Below are 18,021 nucleotides of genomic sequence, written 5' to 3' on the forward strand. Positions count from 1 at the left end.
GTTTCTTGATATTATTGGTAGTGGTATTGGATGTCTGTATAAACATAGAAAATAGGTGCAAGAGTAGGCCATTCGGCCCTTCGAGCCAGCACCGCCATTCAATATGATCATGGCTGATCATCCAAAATCAGTACTCCGTTCCTGCTTTCTCCCCATATCCCTTGATTTGTTAGCCCTAAGAGCTATATCTCTCCTGAAAACATCCAGTGAATTGGCCTCCACTGCGTTCTGCATGAGAGCATTATGGTGGATAACTCCCATTATATCCTCTTTAGCCGTAGACGAGGTTCCAGAAAACTGGAGAATGGTCAGTGTTGGGGGTTCTTTGTTCAAGTAGGGTAACAGGGATAATTACGCTGATGACACCCAGATTTACCTTGGCACCAAATCCCCCCACAACCCCTCCCTTTCCCATATCAACTCCTGTTTGTCAGCTATAAAAACCTGGATGCAACATAATTTCCTCAAACTCAACAGCGATAAGACAGAATTCCTCCTCATAGGCTCCAAAGCCGCACTCAGCAAAATCAATAACCCCACTCTCACCATCGACGGCACCACTGTCTCCCCATCTCCCCAGGCCCGCAACCTTGGCGTGATCTTTGATTCCACCCTCTCCCTTGAGCCTCACATCCGCCATGTCATTAAAACCTCCTTCTTTCATCTCCGCAACATCGCCAAACTCAGACCCTCTCTCACACCGCCCGCTGCTGAAAGACTCATCCATGCCTTCATCTCCTCCCGACTGGACTATTGCAACTCACTTCTCCTTGGCATCAGCTCCACCTACATCAACCGACTCCAACTGGTCCAGAACGCAGCCGCCAGACTCATCACCCACACCAAATCCTGGCATCACATCACTCCAGTCCTCAAACAACTTCACTGGCTTCCCATCTCCCACCGGATCACCTACAAAATCCTGGTCCTCACCTACAAAGCCCTCCACCATCTGGCCCCCCCATATCTCACTGACCTCCTCTCCCCCTACCAACCCTCACGGTCCCTCAGATCCACATCAGCCGGTCTCCTCTCTATCCACAAGTCCAACCTCCGCAGTTTTGGGGACAGAGCCTTCTCCAGGGCAGCTCCCAGGCTCTGGAACCCCCTCCCCCAACTGATCCGCAATTCCGTGCCCCTCACCATCTTCCAGTCCCGCCTCAAGACCCATCTCTTCACCTCTGCCTATCCTTAGCCCCACGTCCCCGTCCCTTTTCATCTGTGCATTAATTGCCTCATACTGTGTTTTGTATTGAATTCTGTCTTTACTTTGTGTACTAGTCATGTCTCTACTATTTATTTCATTCCCCTTACATGTTTTTCCTCTACATGCTCAATTTTTGTAAGGTGTCCTTGAGACTCTTGAAAGGTGCCCATAAATAAAATGTATTATTATTATTATTATTATTATAATTTCAGAAATTATAAACCAGTGAGCCTTCCATCAGTGCTAGAGAAATGATTGAGAAGATTCTTGGGGACAGGATTTACTCAAATTTGGAAAAGCATGAGTTTAGTAGGGATCGTTACCATAGCTTTGTGTGCGGGGAAATCCTGTCTCACAAATTTGATTGAGTTTTCTGAAAAAGTGAGGAAAATGATTGATGAAAATAGTGCGGTGGACGTTGTCTACTTTAGATTTACTAAGGCATTTGACACTTACTCATAGTTGGCTGGTCCAGATGGTTTTGTCACATGGAATTTGGAGTTGGTAAGTTGGATACTGTCAAAAGAAGTCAGAGTAGTGGTGGAGGGGTGTTTCTCTGACTGAATGTCTGACCAGTTTGTTCCACAAAGATCATTGCTGGGGCCTTCATTGTTTATAATACATATGTAAATTATTTAAACAATATAAATTAGTGGTCTGATTAGGAAATTTGCAAACAACATGAAATTGGTGAGGTTGTGGATAGTGTGAAAGGTTGTCAAAGGATACAGCAGGATATAGATCATTTCAAAATTTGGGGAGAGAATGGCAGATAGAGTTTAATCCAGACAAAGTGAGGTGTGTTTTTGGAGTTCAAATGCAAGAATAAAGTCTATAGTTAATTTTAGGACCATTTGGAGTGTTGATGTAGTGAGTGATCTTGGGGTGCAAGTCCTTAGCCCCTTGAAAGTGGCAACACAAGTAGATAGGGTGGTGGGGAAGGCATACAGCATACTTATTTTTTACCAGCTGGGCCAATCAATATGAAAATTTGGAAGTCATGTTGCGTCTTGTTTGGTACGTAATAGAAATGGTTTTAACTGCTTCCAAGTTAAAGGGGGAGTGTTAGGTATGTGATATAATTAGCATATGTGATGTCTTGTGCAACGACACATGCGCAGGGGAGACTCAAGGTGGCGTCCTGGAATAAAGAAGCTTGTTAGTTTACTCCAGTGTCCGAGTGTTATTTTAAGTCATTTCCAAGCACCCAAATATACAACAATTGGCGACGAGGATAAAAGAACAGATAAGAAAAAAACAAAGACAGCCAAGAAAAACAAAAACAAGTTAAAATAGCGGTTGTATTTGGAAACAAAGTGGAACAGCACCAAGCAAAAAGATTTGGCGGCAAATGGTTTTGAGTTGGTGCCAAAGAAAATAAAGGTCGGAACGGGAAGCAAGAGCGCAAGGAAGACAAGCGGGACAGTAAGGGTCACCGAGCGCAGCTGGAAGCTAGGAGCGACGGTGTCAACTTATATGGAATGTTTTCCAGGGCTGTGCTACCCACAGCCAGGCCCAAGCAGCAGCCACAGACGTTGGGTGAGGGCCTCGTACCGTGTAGGCCACGGACAGATCCGGAGAAGCCACCGACGAAAGCTGAGTCTTCAGCCCGGCCGGGAGCAGTCAGCCCGGTGGGGGGAGAAAGCAGAGAAAGCCCGGTCGGGTGCAGAGTCAGCCCGACTGTTAGCAGAAAAGAGGGTCCGGCCGTGCAAATGAAGCGGAACGGCCGAATGGGAAAGCCGACCGCGAGAGAAGCGGAACCGGCCGAGTGAGAGAAGCGGACAAAAGCCGAGAGGTGAGAAACCCCGGTCGCAAGAGACGGCCGAGAGCGGGAAAAGCCCAGACGTGAGAGGAAGTCCGGCCCCGAGCGAAGAGTGTGTCCTCACAAGAAAAGCGGGACACAGCGCTTAGCCAGCCCCGATGGCGGGGCACAGTCCCGACACGAGAGAAGCAGGTCTAGCAGCAGCCAGGCAGGCCGGAGAGCCAGCGACGAGCCGAGCAGCGGGTCTAGCAGCAGCCAGGCAGGCCGTGGAGCCAGCGACGAGCCGAGCAGCAGGGCCCAGCTGAGTGAGACCGCACTGTGGAGCCTCGACGGACGGAGCAGCGGGGAGCCAGAGACTTACCTTCCGCAGGGCGTCCACGGGAAACAGCAGGCAAGTCAGCGGAGCAGCGGGAGTCGACTTGGCAAGCAAGTCATTGAGACAGCGGAGGAAACAGCAACGGATGATGAGCCAGCTGTAGTAGCGGAGATCCGGAATAGCCAGCAGCAACAGTATACTTGGGAGAATCTCTGGAGAATCTGAGAGGTCGAGGATGCACCGGAGTCCATAGGCCGACAAGCTGGACCGGTGAAATCCTTCACAATAAAAGCACTGTTTGAATGTAATGCATTGTTCACTAGTCCTTCACAGTAAAAGCAGGACAGTTTGGATGTCATGCATTGGTCACTGTTATTAATAGTAAATATGTGTGCATAGCAGGAATATGGTTTAAAATGTTCTAGTTGGCTATTAACCTGAAATGTTGGTTATTAATATAAATCTATTATTATAAGATAAAGTGATAGTCAGTGGGCTGGATAATCTCTTAGAATGTAAAAGCATTAAGTCCAGGGCAGAAAACACAGTGAGAGAACAGAATATTGTGCACCTGAATAGCAACAGGTAGCATGGCTATTCAAATGGTAGGAAAGTTGCCCCAGTTAGATTCTTGGTGTAATTTTGAGAAATGGACTGAAGTCTTGGAGGCTACGTTCATTTCCAATTATATCACTGCAGAGGAGAAGAAGAGAGCATGGTTCATATTAGGCTTAGGAAGAGAGGGTTATCACACCTTGCGTACATTACTGCGGCCAACAAAGCCCACGGATAAAAAGTATGAGGAGTGTAAGGAGGCATTAATGGCTAATTTCTCGCCAAAACCTCCAAGTGCATCCAGAGGCAAGGAGCCTGAACTAAAGAGGGCAGGGAGTCCCTCAAAGGACAAAAGTCAAGGGCAAAGTGACAAAAGTCAAGTGCAAAAGGTTGAAGGCAAAGGGACACAAGTCAAATGCAAAGGTACATTGCCATCCAGAGGGCAACCCTAACTATTCAAGCTGCATTCAAGGGTATGAAGGTACGGAGAGAGATCCGGAACAAACAGAAGGCAGCAACGGTAATACAAGCAGTATTTAGAATGCATAGAGTATACCGTCCATACAGGGCAATGAGATTGGCAGCTATAATAGTACAAACCCATTATAGGGCACACCTTCAAATGGAAAGTGATCGCAAGACTTACATGAAGGTACGCAGAAGCGTTGTACTGCTTCAGGCTGCCTACCGAGAAATGGTTGTTCGAAAGCAATTACGGTGCATACACAAATCTGCCAAGGTCATACAGACTTATTATCAGATGCATAAACAGCGTCAGTATCTCAAGAAACTACGCTGGTCTTCCATTGCAGTACAGCAACGATACAGAGCTTGCCAGATAAGAGATGTCCACGTGAGACATTATAATAGTTTGAGAAAAGCAGTGGTTTGTATTCAGGCCTTCTACCGCGGGATTAAAGCCAGAGAATTGGTTGAGAAAATCAAGGCAGCACGTCATACTAAGTCATTCATAATGATGTGCATTACAAGAAAACATTTCTTGATGCAAGTGGCGGCTGTAGTCACTCTGCAAGCTGCATACCGTGGTTACCGATCAAGGGCACGCTACAGAGCTATGCGACAAGCAGTCATTTCGATCCAGAGATCCAAAGCATGCAAAATAGGGCATTCCCAGTTTGTGCAATACATGTCAATGAGGTATGCAACTATTACCATTCAGGCTGCTTACAAGAGTATGGTGGTTAGGCAGTGGGTTAAGCAAAAGAGAGCTACTGTAGAAAGTCAGTCAGTACTCCGTATGAGTTGGTATAGGAAAGACTTAAGAAGACAAATAGAGGCACAACAGCAAAGGCTTAAACGATACAAAAGGCTTAAACGATATTGGAAAGACTTCCTCAAGCTGAATTATACAGCAGTTATAGTGCAGTCCCACTACCGTGCTTATAAAGCAAGAAAACTATACAGAGCACAAATCAAAGCCACTGTTGTATTGCAAAGGCAATATAGATCCTACTTCTTGATGAAGAACCAGAAAGGTGACTTAAGAAGACAAATAGATGAACAACAGAAAAGGCTTAAGCGATAGAAAGAACGGTTAAATAAATGTGTGACAATGAGTAAAAAGCTGCTAATAGAAAAGTCTAAAGAAGAGAGGCTTGTCGGTCGAGACAAAAGTGTTAAAATGAGTTCTTTTTGCCAGTCTATTCAAGAAAACTTGAGTCAAACCATTGCTGCTAAAATCAGTTCTTTATTCTGTCAGCGCTGGAGAATTCTTTAAACCTTCCAACACAGAGTTAGAAACTCTGGGGCAGGTCGAAAGAATTACTGACTTTGGCATAAATGTAACACATTATATAGGTAAAAGACAAGGATAGTACAAAAGGAGTGGCAAACTATTAACCAATCATTATGGTTTACCATACATTTAACTTATTTGCATTAACCAATCAACTAAATCCTTTCCATTGATTGACAACACGTATAGTCACATGATTTTCCCTTTTCCAGCCCCTTTACAACCTTCTTCCCCTCTGTGGTTTCTTCAACCTCTGCTCAAAATCATTTTATTTCAATAAAGCAAAACCACAGATATACAACTAATTCTCAGAATATATACATAATACAGCAATCACACAACACATACATACAAAACATATTTTCACTTTTGGAAGAGAAAGTTATTTCTAAAACTCCGATTTAAACAAAGTCTAATACTTACAATCATAATTAAACACAATACACTTCACAATTAATTTCCTTACAACCACATAGTTAAAATACAGTTACTTATGGATTACAAAGATTAAAGATGAGTTTTGCCTCATTCTTACAAAGTGATAAAGACAAAGTTCTAATCACACAATTCCCAACTACAGACACATAAAGGCCATTAATTGTCACACTTGATTGCTTCTTCCCAAGCTCGGGTCTAATTTCATTCTGTATTACAACCTCCCCCTACTATCTCTGGAGGAAAGGAATGTAACGCTTCTTCACTAAAAGCATTCCTCACAACAAATGAAAGAGTATCAAAACAGAGTTACTTTCTCAGTTTCTGGTAACCATAAGAAATCCTTTTGCAAAGGTCACACAACCATCACCTATGCCTTATCTCTTATCCCAACATAAACACATGTAAACAGCACAAACCATCTCACAGTCTAGTATCTACCCTTGGTGCCTACAATCCCATAGGCAACCATAAATCGCCTTAAATGACACAGCCAAACTCTGAGATGTGTCACAAAGGAAGAAGGATGGTGCCCATGTCATGGAGAAAGATCCCATTTATAACTTCCATTATAAACAGCAACCTAAACCAACTACAACTTATCACAGCATGATTATTGCTTCAAAGCAATAAATAAAGATATGCCTATTCAGATCAACCTTTCCATGTTATGATAAGCCATCTGTTCTCCTGTGTGTGTTCTTTGTTCTTTATTTCTTTGTGGAGGCCTGTATTTCTGAAAGTCCCAACTCCAAACCCTTCTCTTGCAACTTAACACAAGTTCCTTAAGAACTTATCATTTGAGCAATTTTATTATATATTTCCTCATTCCCTCTTCTGGTCATATTATGACCACTAATAGGATAATAACACAGCATAGACTCATCAGCATTGGCTTATTAGTCATCCAAGTTTATTCCTAACCTCAGATGCTTTATAGCCCCCAAAACCCGGACCACGTAGGTCAGCAGGTTGGCTTGTTGACACCAATGCTGTTCCCTACTCCTCTGCTGTGTTTCAAACCCTAGCCCTTGGGGTGCTCAACTATTCTAGGCTTCATACCACTAGTCTATCTCCAATTTATTCATTCTTATACATTTATCTTCTAACAATTCTTTTTCAACCTGCGCATTTACCATCCTTACAACATCCTCATCCTTCATATTGGAATTTCTTCTTCTTCTAGATGTTGCAATAATATCTTCTCACCAGTTTTCACATTACCCAAGGCTGTCATTAGTCTAGCACTAATAATCTAACAATAGCAATTCCCACGAACAAACACAAAACCACTATTGCTGCTCATATGGCCATACTAATGATCCAATTATATAACCATACAACAATTACAGCACTGAAACAGACCATATCAGCCCTTCTAGTCCGTGCCGAACACTTATTCTCCCCTACTCTCAGTGGGAAAAGCTTATCCACGTCAACTCTGTCTATCCCTCTCATCATTTTAAAGACCTCTGTCAAGTCCCCCCTTAACCTTCTGTGCTCCAAAGAATAAAGACCTAACTTATTCAACATTTCTCTGTAACTTAGTTGCTGAAACCCAGGCAACATTCTAGTAAATCGCCTCTGTACTCTCTCTATTTTGTTGACATCCTTCCTATAATTAGGCAACCAAAATTGTACATTGTGTATCCTCACAACCCGGGTAAGAATGCTCATTGTCACGAGGTAGTGGCAAACAGTTAGACGGTGGGGCTAAGGTCTCATCATAAGGGATGGTGACAGTTACTAACAGTTGACATATTACTAACCGTTCAGTCCTCCCCCCTTCTGGAGACACTGCAAATAGGCTATTGACTGTAACACACAGTTTGTCCTTTACCAAATAATTCATTAAGGGCTTGTCCAAACATGATAGTCTCTTTCTTCCAATGCCCGTTTTTACTGTCTCTTTTGCTCATGTCCTTTCTTCTGTAACCAAAGGTATACCTCTAATGCTTCTCGATAGCATAATCCATTTTACAAATGTCCCTTTGCCGAGTTTTCTTCCAAGGGATTCCATCTGCAGAAAAAGTCAAACTTGCACCCTCGAAACTAACAGGGTAATTCCCACAGGTGTCGGTTATCTAAGTCTACCTGCCGATCGGGCTGACGCAGTATCCCATTGCAATAGTCAATCTTGGTGACATTCCAGATTCCAAAGGCATCCGGGCCATTGCACTGTACCACATCTCTTTTGCAGAGGTGAAAGATTCTGCTTAATTGTCCCAGGACACATCGTCCAATATTTCCTTCGTTTCCCTCCATCTGTTGTAGCATCAGGGTGCAAAGCAGGATGAATCGCCTCATTTTAATCTATCTGGAATAAGCAAAGGCTCACACAAAAAGCTCATTTCTTACTTAATTAGCTTAAACAACTATTCACTCAATTTAAACGTCCTTCAGTCAGTCAGTCCAGTAATCAGTCGCATACTCTTAACCATGTAGCAAAATAAAGATTCAAAAATAAACTTATTAAGATTCAAAACTAAACTTATTAAGATACAACTCCCAAGCAAAGCAGAAATGTAAAAACTAAAAACTCTTGAGTTGAAAATAAAATTACTCTTCTCCCCCCTTTTGATTGGGCTCCCCAATCAATTTGCAGTGGTGCAGATGAACCCATGCAGCACAACCCTCGACCTTGGCAGCGGTCGGAGTGGTGAGGATGACCTAGAAGGGACCATCCCAATGTGGGTCCAAGTGCTTACGCATCCAATTCCTGATCAGCACATAGCAACCTGGCTCAGTATTAGATGGAACTTTGAGTGCTGGCGCCACACCATATGCAACCCTGACCTGTAAATGAGTTTGCAAAGCACAGGTTAAAGTTAATACATAGGATTTCCGCAGGCGTTATTCTTGCTGTACCAGATGGAGTGGTCTGTATTCTTATTCTGCCCATCTTCTATAGTTCTCCATACTATCCAATACATTGTCTGTTTCTGAAAATTTCAGCAAACAATCAAATCAATCCACTTCGAAATCTCAGCTGGATTGTCACATAATACTGTTTGCATCTTAAAAACACGTAAAATACAACGGATTAAAATAAACCCAACACAATTTCAAATTTTCTGTCAAACAGGAGTGATCAAAGATGTTATATTCCAGTGATTTAGCAAAATATCACTTTAACTCATGACTAACCCATTATCGGTCAGTTCTCTTCTTCCCTGGCTCCATTGATTTATTACCCTTCTCCAACCAGAATGGTTATCTAAACAAACCATTAAAGCTGGTCGTGTTTCAGTAATTAACTTATTTCCCCTTTTTAATTGAGATGTTTACCTCACAGCTGAGGGTAGCTGTAAAAAAACTTCACCCCCCTGCTTACAGTTTTTTTTTAAAGGGACGCACACCTACACTTATAACATGTGATTTACAACAAATAAAAGACTTAACTTCAGCATTCATTCAAAAACATAATGTTACCACCCACATGAGAGACATTTACACTAATTATTCATTTACTAAAAACATAAATAATTACAAAAACATACTTATAACACTGACATCTTTCCAACTCAATGTAGTCCATTTGAAAGGTCTCAAAGGGACCTGCTGGTAAAGGAGTCTTAACTGGTTCACTGGGCAAGCCTTTACCTGGATTATGCTGCTAGCAAATCAGACATCGCTGGCTGATACGCTGGGACAAGTCAAAAGTTTCAGATGCCACCAGGTCTCTAAAAGCATATCACTTACAGCATTGGTCCCACAATGAGTTGCAAAAGTGTACAAATTCAATAACCCACAACGCAAGCTCGTCAGACCTGCAAGTCTGTCTGGCAGGCGTAACCCATAAGCTAGTGACAGGATCGTACAGACAACCCTGATCCTGCCACAGCTGTTTTACCTTTGCAGGAGCGTCCTCCTCTATTTGAAGTACTTCTTGGATGGTTGGCATTCCTTTTTTCGAGGGAGACTTATTCCTAGTATTATTTTTAGTCTGCCTCATCATGTGGGGCCCAACAATTTGGTGACTCCTAAAAGCTTTCTTAGCTGCCTCGTCGGCAAGGCGATTTCCTATGTCTCTGGGACTTTAATCTATACTATGGACTCTAACTTTAGCAACAGCATGCTCACTGGGTAACTGAATGGCCTGTAGCAAATTAGAAATCAATTTTTGTGAGATATCACTGTCCCTGAAGAGGTTAGAACCCCCCTTTCTAACATAATTATCCATATCATGAACCACTCCAACAGCATATTGGGAGTCCGTGTAAATATTTGCAGTAAGTCCGTTGGCCAGGGTGCAGGCTCTAGTCAGCGCAAATAGTTCGGCTTGCTCACATTCATTTTTTTCTAACCTTTTCCTGGGCTTCTCTGTCTCCAATAGGACAGTTTTTCCAAAAGGCTTTCACAGCTCTTGACATGCGGGCCGGTGAAGACTGACCAATCCATATTATTGGTTTTAATAGCCATTGCGATGCTGGAAGGCAAACAGTTCACAACCATAGCACAAAACTGTGGCGAGTCATTTCCTTGCTGATACTGAGTGTCACCCGATTGGTTACCGTAGATGGTTTTAAACCTTTCCAGAAAATCTTCTGCAGCTTCTCCTTCCTCTGCGCATCCAAAACCTTTGATATATATCGATTGGCTGCTGGAGAGTGAGGCCCACAGCTGCCAACATAAGCTGTAATCGATCCTCATTGTTACCTGCCCCTGGGTGTGCCGCCTCTAGGGCTGCATGGTTGTTATAGGTTAAATGAACCAAGAATCTGGTATACTCAATCGCTGTTAAGACTTGCTGAACTAATACCCATAATTCTCGGGAATCAGCGTAATAAACAGATATCGTTGTTCTTCAAAATTCAATGAAAGTTTGTGGATTCCGTTTCTTAGGCACTCCCAACAAAATTGCCATCATCTCATTTGGCTTCCACTGCAGCCATACATTATTCATGCCTGTTTCGCCATTATCTTGTTGGTTGGGCTCTGGGGTTAGGGACCGTTCTGACAGAATATTGGCGCCTGGAAGATGCTTTCTTATTCCATCTATTTCAGCACCTTCCCTTGTTGCTTCTGGGGTGTGGCTTTCTCAGCCAAGTGCCCCCTTTTATAGTCCCAACTGTGTGACCTCCTTTCCTCTCGTCCTTCTTGCTCCTGGTCTCTAGACTGTGACCACGTACGCCATGCTACAGAGTCTAAACTAGGGCTTTTCTTTTTGGGGGTTTCATTTTTGGTGCCTGGGCTTGGTGCACTATCGATTTCTGATTCTGTCCTAGGTAAATTTGGTTAAATTCCTGTCGCCACTGACTGGGGCTCAGACTTTTCTGATTTTCCCATGCCTCCCTTTCGTCTCCCTCTGCTAATTGAAGGCCAACCATTTAAACTGCGCAGTTCCCCCCTTTTTTTTTTTAAACCTTTTTCCTTCTCCCTCTCTTTCTCCTGTCGTTTATTCCTTTTGTGTGCACACTCTCGTCTCAATACCTCAACATTAAATTTATATCTAATTCCTCCTCACGCCAATTTCGCCATAATTCAATCAATTTATTACTACTATATTCACAACCACTTATTCCATACAGAGTATTAATATTCTTATACTTTATTCTTACAACAATATAATAATGACGTTAACGTTTTACTATTTCTTATTTAGCATCCATGGCTTTCACTGGATCCGAATTCAATTGTTTTTAATTACTTCGCACCATTCCAAATGGTCGAGATTAATTTAGCACTGTCAGTGTTTAGCCGACCCGGTTTCCAAAACGTTCTAACTATCTCCTGCCATTCCAAATGATCAGGATAAATTTAGCACTGTCAGTGTTTAGCTGACCCGGTTTCCAAATCTTTAACTATCTCCTGCCATTCCAAATGATCAGGATAAATTTGTCCAGTTCAGCCGTCATTTACCTTTGATCATTCCCAATGACCAAGTCTCTCCATTCCAAATGGTAGAGTTTTCCATTCCCAATGGAACATTCCCAATGACTAAGTCTCTCCATTCCAAATGGTAGAGTTTTCCATTCCCAATGGAACATTCCCAATGACTAAGTCTCTCCATTCCAAATGGACGAGTCTGTTCAAAAGTCTATCTTACCAATCAACAAGGTTTGTTAGACTGACCTGATTCTGTCAGGATCCCGTTCAACACAAGAACGAAGGGTCGACTACGCAGCGATATACGGAGAAGAGGAAAACAGAGTGGTGTTTAACTACTCACTTCTGCTTGGCCAATTCCTCTGGTCCAATCAGTGCGCAGTTTGACGCTTATTTTCGTTCCTCGTGTTGTCGGTGAACCATCTGAATCCCATCCTCGTCGCCAAATGTTAAAATGAGTTCTTTTTGCCAGTCTATTCAAGAAAACTTGAGTCAAACCATTGCTGCTAAAATCAGTTCTTTATTCTGTCAGCGCTGGAGAATTCTTTAAACCTTCCAACACAGAGTTAGAAACTCTGGGGCAGGTCGAAAGAATTACTGACTTTGGCATAAATGTAACACATTATATAGGTAAAAGACAAGGATAGTACAAAAGGAGTGGCAAACTATTAACCAATCATTATGGTTTACCATACATTTAACTTATTTGCATTAACCAATCAACTAAATCCTTTCCATTGATTGACAACACGTATAGTCACATGATTTCCCCTTTTCCAGCCCCTTTACAACCTTCTTCCCCTCTGTGGTTTCTTCAACCTCTTTGCTCAAAATCATTTTATTTCAATAAAGCAAAACCACAGATATACAACTAATTCTCAGAATATATACATAATACAGCAATCACACAACACATACATACAAAACATATTTTCACTTTTGGAAGAGAAAGTTATTTCTAAAACTCCGATTTAAACAAAGTCTAATACTTACAATCATAATTAAACACAATACACTTCACAATTAATTTCCTTACATAGTTAAAATACAGTTACTTATGGATTACAAAGATTAAAGATGAGTTTTGCCTCATTCTTACAAAGTGATAAAGACAAAGTTCTAATCACACAATTCCCAACTACAGACACATAAAGGCCATTAATTGTCACACTTGATTGCTTCTTCCCAAGCTCGGGTCTAATTTCATTCTGTATTACAACCTCCCCCTACTATCTCTGGAGGAAAGGAATGTAACGCTTCTTCACTAAAAGCATTCCTCACAACAAATGAAAGAGTATCAAAACAGAGTTACTTTCTCAGTTTCTGGTAACCATAAGAAATCCTTTTGCAAAGGTCACACAACCATCACCTATGCCTTATCTCTTATCCCAACATAAACACATGTAAACAGCACAGACCATCTCACAGTCTAGTATCTACCCTTGGTGCCTACAATCCCATAGGCAACCATAAATCGCCTTAAATGACACAGCCAAACTCTGAGATGTGTCACAAAGGAAGAAGGATGGTGCCCATGTCATGGAGAAAGATTCCATTTACAACTTCCATTATAAACAGCAACCTAAACCAACTACAACTTATCACAGCATGATTATTGCTTCAAAGCAATAAATAAAGATATGCCTATTCAGATCAACCTTTCCATGTTATGATAAGCCATCTGTTCTCCTGTGTGTGTTCTTTGTTCTTTATTTCTTTGTGGAGGCCTGTATTTCTGAAAGTCCCAACTCCAAACCCTTCTCTTGCAACTTAACACAAGTTCCTTAAGAACTTATCATTTGAGCAATTTTATTATATATTTCCTCATTAGTATGCTGGACCGATTGCGATTAGGACACTTCACTATAGTCCAGCATGGAGCCTCCTTCACTGAGCAATGGACAAATGGTTATGCATTGCAGAATGTCATTAAACAACAAGAGCAGATAAATACGCAGCGCCAGGAAATTGAGCAACAGAGGAAGCTGCTAGAGAACGAAAACTTGCAGCCATGGGTCAGATCCCACCTACAAAGAGGAAAACAAAGCAAATACATGAACCAGAAAATGAAACGCTGAATATCAGGAACAGGAAGAAATTTGCAAATTAGATTAGGAAATTTAAAAGGGAAGAAGCAGAGATACAGGCAGAGCTAGAGCGATTGGAAAGTGTTCGCAATTTACACATAAAGGAACGAGAAATGATAACACATAAAGCAAGGGGTAATGTATTTGGTTTAAGGAAGATGGGTGGAATGAAAACATTATGTGCTGGTTTAGATAGGATTATGACAGTTATGAGGATGTATTGTGAGATGACTGTAATAATACAATCGTGCAACAGTGTATTAATCAATGATATGTTAGGTAAAGAGCATATACCGTGCAGGTGAAATTGAGTTAAAAGGGGAGGAGTGCGGTGTATGTAATATAAATTGTGTTACCTGCCTCCAAGTTAAAGGGGGAGGAGTGTTAGGTAAGTGATATAATTAGCATATGTGATGTCTTGTGCAAGGACGCATGCGCAGGGGAGACTCAAGGTGGCGTCCTGGAATAAAGAAGCTTGTTAGTTTACTCCCGTGTCCGAGTGTTATTTTAAGTCAGTTCCAAGCACCCAAATACACAACACATCTTTATAAAACTTTGGTATGGTAGGAGAATGTGATTGAACGGGGAAAAATAAATCAGCCATGATTGAATGGTGTACTAGACTTGATGGGATGAGTGGTCTAATTCTGCTCCTATGTCTTATGCGCTTATGTTGCAAAAATGATTCACCAGGATGTTGCCTGTGATGAGACATTTTACTTATGAGCTGTAACTGGATGGGCAGGTATTTTCCATGGATTTATGAGGACACCTGATGGAGGTGTACAAAATTATGAGGGGAATAGATTGGGTAGAGAGTAGGAAACTTCCCCATAGTAGAAGTGTGAAAACCTAGAGGGTAAATGTTTAGGGTGAGGGAAATGAAGGGGTCTGATGAAGAATATTTTCCCACAGAGGATGTTTGGAATCTGGAATGTATGGTGGAGGCAGAGACTTTCACAGCATTTAGGCAGCATCTAGACAAGTACTTGAATCGACAAAAAAAAAATTCTGGGAAATGGAATTAGTATGGATAGGTACTCGATGATCTGCATCAACATGATAGGCTGAAGGGTCCTCTTCTGTGCTGCATGACTGACTGAGAATATTGCAATCTTGGAGACATGTTGCAGAGGGGTGAGCAACAAAAACAGTTTGGTTAGAACTATGACACTCCACCACTGAGTATTATCTGTGTCACCAAAGAGTTGGAAAGATACAGAGGAGCAAATATCCAGGGAAATTACTGCAGTGCAAAAACTACAGAATAGTTATTGTGGGGTACTTTACATCGCAATGTCGAGTAGAATCTTATCTTATATTACTAAAAGTCTGAACTTGACCGCTTTTGGCCCACTGTGCTGCGATTTCCGAGAGAACGCCGCCACCTACGGCCGTCATTTTTGGCCACCTCACTCAGAGCCCCCCTCTGCCTTCCGGGACCGGAGGATTTTTCCCATCGATGAAAAATCAGAGAGATATTAATGGGGTTTTTTTAAATACCATTCTCTCTGCTGCCCCTGCTGGCAGCAAGGGGGAGGGACTATAAAACCTGGAAGTGTAGTCCCTCACTCAGTCTCTGCCAGACCCAGGAAGCGAGAGGGTCACGGCTCTCTGAGCTGCGAATAACACTGAACGCACGTCTACTCCATGGTGAGTCCCCTCGATGCGGCTGTAAAGTAGCTGCTGCCCAATTGTTTGCCTCGCCTTTTTAAAAAGTTTGTGTTCACAAAATGAATTTTGGTTGTCAGGTGGCTGCAGCCCAATTGTTTGCCTCGCCTTTTTAACAAGTTTGTGTTCACAAAATGAATTTTGGTTGTCAGGTGGCTGCAGCCCAATTGTTTGCCTCGCCTTTTTAACAAGTTTGTGTTCACAAAATGAATTTTGGTTGTCAGGTGGCTGCAGCCTAATTGTTTGCCACGCCTTTTTTTAAAGGTTTGTGTTCACAAAATGAATTTTGGTTGTCAGGTGGCTGCAGCCCAATTGTTTGCCTCGCCTTTTAAAATCGTTGCAACAGTTGGATGCCAGCCGAAGAATCCATTTGGCCCACAATGTCTATACTAGCCCTCTGGAAACCAGTACCTTCGGCCCACAACACCCATACTAGCGCAACAGACAGCCCCCCCCCCCCCTCTCCCCCGGCGAGCAATATTGAAATTGGTAGAGAGGTGGAATATTGCGTTGGTGACCAGCCCTCCCATGTGATGCTGGGACCCAACGGGTCCTGCTTTGTCTAGTAGTTATTATAGGTCCTGTATGAAGGAACTGCAGATGCTGGTTTCAATCGAAGAGAGACACAAAATGCTGGAGTAATTCAGCGGGACAGGCAGTATCTCTGGAGAGAAGGAATGGATGACATTTTGGGTTGAGACCCTTCATCAGACAGATGTCAGGGGAGTGGGAGGTACATAGATAAGCAAGTGTATAGACAAGGAAGTGTAAGGTTTGAAAACAAGACAAAGTGAATGGAGATTAAGGAAAATGTAGAATTGATCATTGTTAGTTGGGAGAAGGAAATAACAAGGCATACAGAGATAAAATGTAGTCGGAGACAGTAAGACTGGTCGGAGAACTGGGAAGGGGGAGGGGATGGAGAGTGAGGGAAAGCAAGGGTTACTTAAAGTTAGAGAAGTCAATGTTCATACCACTGGGATAGAAGCTGCCCAAGCGAAATATGAGATGCTGTTCCTCCAATTTGTGCTGGGCCTCACTTTGACAATGGAGGAGGCCCAGGACAGAAAGGTCAATGTGGTAATGGAAGGGGTAGTTAAAGTGTTTAGCAACCGGGAGATCAGGTAGGACTGAGCGGAGGTGTTCAGCGAAACGATCGCCGAGCCTGTGCTTAGTTTCGCCGATATTCAGGAGTCCACACCTGGAACAGTGGACGCAGTAGATGAGGTTGGATGAGGCGCAAGTGAACCTCTGCCACACCTGAAAAAACTGTCGGGGTCCTTGGACGGAGTCGAGGGGGAGGGTATAGGGACAGGCGTTGCATCTCCTGCGGTTGCAGGGGAAAGTACCTGGGAAGGAGGTGGTTTGAGTGGGAAGGGACGAGTTGACCAGGGAGTTGCAGAAGGAACGGTCTTTGCGGAAAGGGGTGAAGATGGGAAGATGTGGATAGCGGTGGGAGGTGGCGAAAATGTCAGAGGATTGTGTGCTGTATGCAACGACTTATGGGGTGGAAGGTGAGGACAAGAGGGACTCTGTCCCTGTTACGGATGAGGGGAGGAGGAGCAAGAGCGGAGCTGCGGGATATTGAGGAGACCCTAGTGATGGTCTCATCTACAATCACTCCAGTCCTCAAAAAACTTCACTGGCTTCCCATCTCCCACCGGATCACCTACAAAATCCTGGTCCTCACCTACAAAGCCCTCCACCATCTGGCCCCCACATATCTCATTGACCTCCTCTCCCCCTACCAACCCTCACGGTCCCTCAGATCCACATCAGCCGGTCTCCTCTCCATCCACAAGTCCAACCTCCGCAGTTTTGGGGACAGAGCCTTCTCCAGGGCAGCTCCCAGGCTCTGGAACTCCCTCCCCCAACTGATCCGCAATTCCGTGTCCCTCCCCATCTTCCAGTCCCGCCTCAAGACCCATCTCTTCACCTCTGCCTATCCTTAGCCCCACGTCCCCGTCCCTTTTCATCTGTGCATTAATTGCCTCATGCTGTGTTTTGTATTGAATTCTGTCTTTACTTTGTGTACTAGTCATGTCTCTACTATTTATTTCATTCCCCTTACATGTTTTTCCTATACATGCTCAATTTTTGTAAGGTGTCCTTGAGACTCTTGAAAGGCGCCCATAAATAAAATGTATTATTATTATTATTATTACAATGGAAGAGGTGAACCTCTGTTCCCTAAAGAATGAGGACATCTCCGATGACCTGGTATGAAACACCTCATCTTGGGCACATTTGTGGCATAGACGGAGGAATGGAAGTAGGGGATAGAGTCTTTACAGGAAATTGGGTATAAAGAATTGTTGTCTAGATAGCTATGGGAGTCAGTGGGTTTAGTTTGTCAGATGATAGTTTGTTTCCTGTGATGGAGATGGTGAGATCAAGAAACGG

General features: G+C 43.0%; 1 protein-coding gene and 1 long non-coding RNA gene across 21 annotated transcripts in view; both read left to right on the forward strand.

The window, feature by feature from the left end:
• Nucleotides 1-18,021, forward strand: part of madd (MAP kinase activating death domain) — a 199,306-nt gene that overhangs the window by 120,234 nt on the left and 61,051 nt on the right. The gene's annotated exons all lie outside the window — the stretch shown is intronic.
• LOC116984330 lies at nt 418-9,447 on the forward strand. The gene is made up of 3 exons (XR_004414986.1): nt 418-429; nt 1,784-1,786; nt 9,193-9,447. It is a non-coding gene; the product is annotated as an uncharacterized LOC116984330 (long non-coding RNA).

This window comes from Amblyraja radiata, chromosome 20 (assembly GCF_010909765.2).
Source record: "Amblyraja radiata isolate CabotCenter1 chromosome 20, sAmbRad1.1.pri, whole genome shotgun sequence".
Classification (NCBI taxonomy): domain Eukaryota; kingdom Metazoa; phylum Chordata; class Chondrichthyes; order Rajiformes; family Rajidae; genus Amblyraja; species Amblyraja radiata.